The sequence below is a fragment of the Haematobia irritans genome, chromosome 3 (genome assembly GCF_050003625.1).
Source record: "Haematobia irritans isolate KBUSLIRL chromosome 3, ASM5000362v1, whole genome shotgun sequence".
Lineage (NCBI taxonomy): Eukaryota > Metazoa > Arthropoda > Insecta > Diptera > Muscidae > Haematobia > Haematobia irritans.
The window spans coordinates 9787676-9796134 of NC_134399.1; positions in this window are offsets into that span (position 1 = coordinate 9787676).

The window sequence follows — 8459 nt, forward strand, 5'->3', positions numbered from 1 at the left end:
GTTGGTTAGCATGTGATGATGAGGTTCAGGAATTGTGGATTTTTTCTTTTTAAATAAATGAGAAAAATTCATGGAAAATTTATTTTATTTTACTTCCTCACATAATCCCTTTATTGTTGAAATACAAGGTTAAAAATATAATCCTAATTATGTTAGCTAATTTAGACAACGAAGAAAAAATCCTTTTCATATGAATAGCAATTCTCTGTCATGGTCTTGTTTTCTGTCACATTATCCCTAAAAATATCCACTGATAGAAAATTAGCCTTAAGCCAAACAATTTCGGTAATGAGCTGACTCAAATGGCCTGGCTTATTTATTAAATTCCAAATAATTACTCATCTTAGCAATTTGGGTCAATTAAATGCTGTCCATTCATTTACTGACATATAGGAGAAACATGAGGGATACGTGAGAAGTATGAGTTTATATGGTCCTATGTAATAAAATGCATAACAATCAAAGTCAATTCAATCACTGAAATTCTAATAAGGCACAAAGAAGAATGGATTTAAATACACTGAAAATTTTTTTCGAAAGCCCAAAAATTTCTTGTCTTCAAATAGAAATAAAATTTTGACCAAATTTTCCATAGAAATAAACTTTTGACAAAATTTTCTATAGAAATAACATTTTGACGAAATTTTCTAAAAAAATAAAATTTTGACAAAATTTCCTTTAGAAATACAATTTTTGACGAAATTTCCCATAGAAATAAAATTTTGACAAAATTTTCTATAGAAATAACATTTTGACGAAATTTTCTAAAAAATCTAAAATTTTGACAAAATTTTCTTTAGATATAAAATTTTTGACGAAATTTTCTAAAAAAATAAAATTTTAACAAAATTTTCTATAGAAATAAAATTTTGACAAAATTTTCTACAGGAATAAAATTTAGACAAAATCTTCGATAGATTTCAATTTTTATAAAATTCACATGGCTTTCCATAGGATGGAAGTACTCCGTTTTCGGATCCCTTGCATAATATTAAGTACACAAAACTTAAACTAAACGTAAATTTTGTGTTCTAGACATCCTAAGAGTAATTCCTCGTTTCTTTGGCTTGCAATCAATACCAAACTCATTACTGGGTATTATTTTTTTCAGTGCAGTACAAAGTGGAATACCCAACGTTCGAATGAATCCAAAGTATTTCAATGTTGTATTCAAATAAAGTGTGGATGAAGATACTGTAGATTCATTTATATGTTCTCATTGATGTACAGGACTTACAATAACCTAAGGGATACTCAGGCAGCAATAACAAGCAACGAGGATGGTTGAAAAATTTTCGAATTGTAAACTTAAAATCTGCTATATGGAAACCCTAATGTATGGTAACCGAAACCGTACGGTGATGGTAAGTCGTTATTTCCAAGCATACGGTATTGCAGTATATAGAAAATTTTTTCAAAATTTTATTTCTTATAGAAAATTTTGTTAAAATTTTATTTCTATAGAAAATGCTTTCAAAATTTAATTTTTTTATAGAAAATTTTGTCAAAATTTTACTTCTATAGAGAATTTTATTTCTTTAGAAAATTTTGTCAAAATTTTATTTCTTTAGAAAATTTTGTCAAAATTTTATTTCTTTAGAAAATTTTGTCAAAATTTTATTTCTATAGAAAATTATGTCAAAATTTTATTTCTATAGAGAAATTTGTCAAAATTTTATTTCTTTAGAAAATTTTGTCAAAATTTTATTTCTATACAAAAATTTTATCAAAATTTTATTTCTTTAGAAAATTTTGTCAAAATTTTATTTCTTTAGAAAATTTTGTCAAATTTTTATTTCTTTAGAAAATTTTGTCAAAATTTTATTTCTTTAGAAAATATTGCCAAAATTTTATTTCTTTAGAAAATTTTGTCAAAATTTTATTTCTATAGAAAATTTTGTCACGATTATATTTCTATCGGGAAATTTGTCAAAATTTTATTTCTTAGGAAATTTTGTCAAAATTTTATTTCTATAAAAAATTTTGTCAAAATTTTATTTGTATAGAAAATTTTGTCAAAATTTTATTTCTATAGAAAATTTTGTCAAAATTTTATTTCTTTAGAAAATTTTGTCAAAATTTTATTTCTATAGAAAACTTTGTCAAAATTTTATTTCTATCGAAAATTTTGTCAAAATTTTAGTTCTTTAGAAAATTTTGTCAAAATTTTAGTTCTTTAGAAAATTTTGTCAACATATTATTTTTTTGAAAATTTTGTCAAAATTTTATTTCTTAGGAAATTTTGTCAAAATTTTATTTCTATAGAAAATTTTGTCAAAATTTTATTTCTTTAGAAAATTTTTTCAAAATTTTATTTCTATAGAAAATTTTGTCAAAATTTTATTTCTATAGAGAATTTTGTCAAAATTTTATTTCTATAGCAAATGCTTTCAAAATTTTATTTCTATAGAGAATTTTGTCAAAATTTTATATCTTTAGAAAATTTTGTCCAAATTTTATTTCTTTAGAAAATGTTGTCAAAATTTTATTTCTTTTGAAAATTTTGTCAAAATTTTATTTCTTTAGAAAATTTTGTCAACATTTTATTTCTATAGAAAATTTTGTCAAAATTTTATATCTATAGGGAAATTTGTCAAAATTTTATTTCTTAGGAAATTTTGTCAAAATTTTATTTCTATCGAAAATTTTGTCAAAAATTTATTTCTATAGAGAAATTTGTTAAAATTTTATTTCTTTAGAAAATTTTGTCAAAATTTTATTTCTATAGAAAATTTTGTCAAAATTTTATTTATATAGAAAATTTTGTCAAAATTTTATTTCTTTAGAAAATTTTTTCAAAATTTTATTTCTTTAGAAAGTTTTGTCAAAATTTTATTTCTATAGAAAATTTTGTCAAAATTTTATTTCTATAGAGAAATTTGTCAAAATTTTATTTCTTTAGAAAATTTTGTCAAAATTTTATTTCTATAGAAAATTTTGTCAAAATTTTATTTCTATAGAAAATTTTTTCAAAATTTTATTTCTTTAGAACATTTTTTCAAAATTTTATTTCTATAGAAAATTTTGTCAAAATTTTATTTCTATCCAAAATTTTGTCAAAATTTTATTTCTTTAGAAAATTTTGTCAAAATTTTATTTCTATAGAAAGTTTTGTCAAAATTTTATTTCCATAGAAAATTTTGTCAAAATTTTATTTCTTCAGAAAATTTTGTCAAAATTTTATTTCTTTAAAAAATTTTGTCCAAATTTTATTTCTGTAGAAAATTTTTCGAAATTTTATTTCTATAGAAAATTTTTCGAAATTTTATTTCTTTAGAAAATTTTGTCAAAATTTTATTTCTATAGAAAATTTTGTCAAAATTTTATTTCTTTAGAAAATTTTGTCAAAATTTTATTTCTTTAAAAAATTTTGTCCAAATTTTATTTCTGTAGAAAATTTTTCGAAATTTTATTTCTATAGAAAATTTTTCGAAATTTTATTTCTTTAGAAAATTTTGTCAAAATTTTATTTCTTTAGAAAATTTTGTCAAAATTGTATTTCTATAGAAAATTTTGTCCAAATTTTATTTCTGTAGAAAATTTTGTCCAAATTTTATTTCTTTAGAAAATTTTGTCAAAATTTTATTTTTATAGAAAATTTTGTCAAAATTTTATTTCTATCGAAAATTTTGTCAACATTTTATTTCTTTAGAAATTTTTGTCAAAATTTTATTTCTTTAAAAAATTTTGTCCAAATTTTATTTCTATAGAAAATTTTGTCGAGATTTTATTTCTTTAGAAAATTTTGTGCAAATTTTGTTTCTATAGAAATTTTTTGGAGTAATATATCAAAACATCAAGAATTCTACCAATCTATCAAAAAATCTACCATTTTGGGTTGAATTCTACCAACTGTGGCAACCGTGCTAATATATCAATGAGGATAAAAATATAAAATATCGTAGAGAATATTTGCCTAGCATACTACCCATCGTGCTGGATATCTTCAATTACTTTACACCAAATACCTGTGCTGCACATAACCAAGTCAAATAATCACAGTTAAATACAAACCCACACACACACACATGCCCACTATATCCCTATATACGTACGAGTGTAAGCTTGTGTAATAAGAAATGTACACAGACGCCACCAATCAAAACCTTAAGAAGACACAAGGATCCTGGTACGGTAATGGAAATGGAATACAAACAGTCAGACACAATTGCAACAATAACTGCACACAAAGAGAGCGAGAGAGGTTCTTGGGAACAATAATACAAGTTCCGGATGGTATGCAAATATTATAGATGTCAAGACTCGTTAGAAGGTGTATTAGATATGTGTGTGTACTTTTTCAATGGTGTATAAGATGTGTGTGGCTGTGTGTTTGAACCCAAGAGAAATTTTCGGTACAACTTATGTGTGAGTATTTAATTTAGTTGTATCAATCGTTGTTAACATTTCCGTTTCCCCTTTACCAGACGAGGCAATATATAGAGAATCACAACCTACAAATACAATGTTGCATTTTAAGTTGTTGGGGGGAAATTACAGGGTGGCCAACCACCACGATTGCTACAGTTGGTTGAATTCTACCAAAAATGGTAGATAGGAATAAGATTTTGACAAAATTTTCTATGGGAATAAAATTTTGACAAAATTTTCTATAGAAATAAAATTGTGACAAAATTATCTATACAAATAAAATTAAAAAAAAAAATTCTAAAGACAGAAAATGTTGACAAATTGTTCTATGGAAATAAAGTGTTGACAAAATTTTCTATGGAAATTAAATTTTAACAAAATTTTCTATAGATAAAAAATGTTGACAACATTTTTTATGGAAATAAAATTTTGACAAAATTTTCTATAGAAATAAAATTTTGACAAAATTTTCTATAGAAATAAAATTCTGACAAAATTTTCTATAGCAATAAAATTTTAGATAAAATTTTTTATAGAAATAACATTTTTGACAACATTTTCTATAGAAATAAAATTGTGACTAAATTTTCTATAAAAATAAAATTTTGATAAAATTTTCTATAAAAATAAAATTTTGATAAAATTTTCTACAGAAGTAAAATTTTGAAAAATTTTTCTATACAAATAAAATTTAGACAAAATTTTCGACAGAAATAAAATTTTTGACAAAATTTTCTGCAGAAATAAAGTTTTGACAAAATTTTCTATAGAAATAGAATTTTTACAAAATTTTCAGTGGAAATAAAATGTTGACAAAATTTTCCATAGAAATAATATTTCGACAAAATTTTCCATAGAAATAAAATTGTGACAAAAATTTCCATAGAACTAAAATTTTGACAAAATTTTCTATAGAAATAAAATTTTGACAAAATTTTCTATAGAAATAAAATTGTGACAAAATTTTCTATAAAAATAAAATTTTGATAAAATTTTCTACAGAAGTAAAATTTTGACAAATTTTTCTATACAAATAAAATTTTGACAAAATTTTCGACAGAAATAAAATTTTTGACAAAATTTTCTTCAGAAATAAAATTTTGACAAAATTTTCTATAGAAATAAAATTTTGACAAAATTTTCCATAGAAATAATATTTTGACAAAATTTTCCATAGAAATAATATTTTGACAAAATTTTCCATAGAAATAAAATAGTAACAAAAATGTCCATAGAACTAAAATTTTGACAAAATTTTCTATAGAACTAAAATTTTTACAAAATTTTCTATAGAAATAAAATTTTGACAAAATTGTCTATAGCAATAAAATTTTTTATAGAAATAACATTTTTGACAACATTTCCTATAGAAATAAAATTGTGACTAAATTTTTTATAGAAATAAAATTTGATAAAATTTTCTACAGAAGTAAAATTTTGACAAATTTTTCTATACAAATAAAATTTTGACAAAATTTTCAACAGAAATAAAATTTTTGACAAAATTTTCTTCAGAAATAAAATTTTCTATAGAAATAAAATATTGACAAAATTTTCAATGGAAATAAACTTTTGACAAAATTTTCCATAGAAATAATATTTTGACAAAATTTTCCATAGAATTAAAATTATGACACAAATTTCCATAGATCTAAAATTTTGACAAAATTTTCTATAGAACTAAAAATTTTTACAAAATTTTCTATAGAAATAAAACTTTGACAAAATTTTCTATAGAAATTTTAGATAAAATTTTTTATAACAATAAAATTTTAGATAAAATTTTTTATAGAAATAACATTTTTGACAACATTTTCTATAGAAATAAAATTGTGACCAAATTTTCTATAGAAATAAAATTTTTATAAAATTTTCTACGGAACTACAATTTTGACAAAGTTTTCGACCGAAATAATATTTTTGGCAAAATTTTCTTCAGAAATAAAATTTTGACAAAATTTTCTATAGAAATAAAATTTTGACAAATTTTTCAATGGAAATAAAATGTTGACAAAATCTTCCATAGAAATAATATTTCGACAAAATTTTCCATAGAAATAAAATTGTGACAAAAATTTCCATAGAACTAAAATTTTGACAAAATTTTCTATAGAACTAAAATTTTTACTAAATTTTCTATAGAAATAAAATTTTGACAAAATTTTCGACAGAAATAAAATTTTTGACAAAATTTTCTATAGAAATAAAATTTTGACAAAATTTTCTATAGAAATAAAATTTTGACAAATTTTTCAATGGAAATAAAATTTTGACAAAATTTTCTATATAGAAATACATTTTTGACAAAATTTTCAATGGAAATAAATTTTTTACAGAATTTTCTATAGAAATAAAATTTTGTCAAAAAATTCTATAGAAATAAAATTTTCGACAAAATTTTCTATAGAAATAAAATTGTGACTAAATTTTCTATGGAAATAAAATGTTGCAACAATTTTCTATAAATTTAAAACGTTCATAAAATTTTCTATAGAAATAGAATTTAAAATATTTTCTATAGAAATAAAATGTTGACAAAATTTTCCATATAAATAAAATTTTGACAAAATTTTCCATAGAAATAAAATTTTTCCAAAATTTGCTATAGAAATAAAATTTTGGCAAAACTTTCTACAGAAATAAAATTTTGACAAAGACGATCTTGGCAAAAAAATTTATCGGAGGCATTTACGGAATGTTCTGAAAATGAATTAGTATACTTTTCGAATTTTCAAATTTTTTGCGAATCTATATTCAATTTTTGCCCAAACCCAAGTGTCTTAAGAACTTCGTTGGTTTAAAATTTCGTTTCCAAGAAGAAAAAAAAAAATAATTTTCTGCCTGTACGAAATCCACAGTAGAAAATTCATAAAATTCGGTCTGGTTCAAATTTTGGCCGTATATTCTTATTTGGTATAGATTAGTTCCTTAATTCTATCATCACCTTTTAATTTTGAAATATTCCATTTAATGTATAAACTCCGTCAAAGGCTAAACTAGCAAGCCAACAGTAGAATTTGTTTGCCATATTCAAGCACATTTCCTGGAAAATCTTCCCAATGCCTGGTCTTGGCATATGCAATTATATTTTAATTTCATTCACTTGCACTTCAAATTAACCCCCGCAAATCCCCCACCCATTCCTTCATTGGAAATTATGAATGACCAGTAGGGTCATCTACTTGGAAAATTTAAGAGGATTACTTTTATTACAAATATATGATAAATTATATCCTGAAAGCTTCTAGGGTGACAATAAAATAAAGCACTTTTAAGGTTTATGTATGAAACGTGCTCCACTTGAATGCTTGACCATATCAAGGAGGATTTATTCTTTCATTCCCAAGGATCCTAAAAACATTTTAGGGAGAGAGAGTTTGCTTATCATGCTTGAATGCAATAATATTGCCTTAAGTAGATAAATTTCTATTCACCAATGACAACAGTAGCAAGGATGGCTATAGATATAAAATATCAAACAATATGCAATAGATTATATCCAAGGGAGTTTTTCTTCTCAGCGGGGGCTTGAGAAAATATATTCGACTGATGCTACACAGAAAAAGTAAACTGTTTTATAGGAAGGCTGAACTATCTCGTGCGAAAATTTAAGTAAATTGTATTCCACATTTTGAGATTTCCACAAAGTGTTATAACCAGGGCTGTGGAGTCGAGCCAATTTTGCTCGACTCCGACTCCAACTCCAGCATTTTTCATCAGACCCGACTCCGACTCCCACTCCGGTGCCAACTCCGGGTAATATAACTAAATCTCATTTTAAAACCACTAAATTGTAGTCCTATTGTGGAGGGTACAATAAAAGGATCGATATAAATTATGGTATTAATTTATGTGTGCAAAAAAAGGTCTAAATTTCACATTTGATGCCAATTGTTTGGTAGATTGGTAAAATTGTTAATGTTTTGGTAGATTTTGCAAAATTTTCCTTTCTAATTTAAGGAAATTCATAAATTTTGACAAAATTTTCTAAAGAAATACAATTTTGACAAAATTTTCTATAGAAATAAAATTTAGAGAAAATTTTCTATAGAAATAAAATTTAGAGAAAATTTTCTATAGAAATAAAA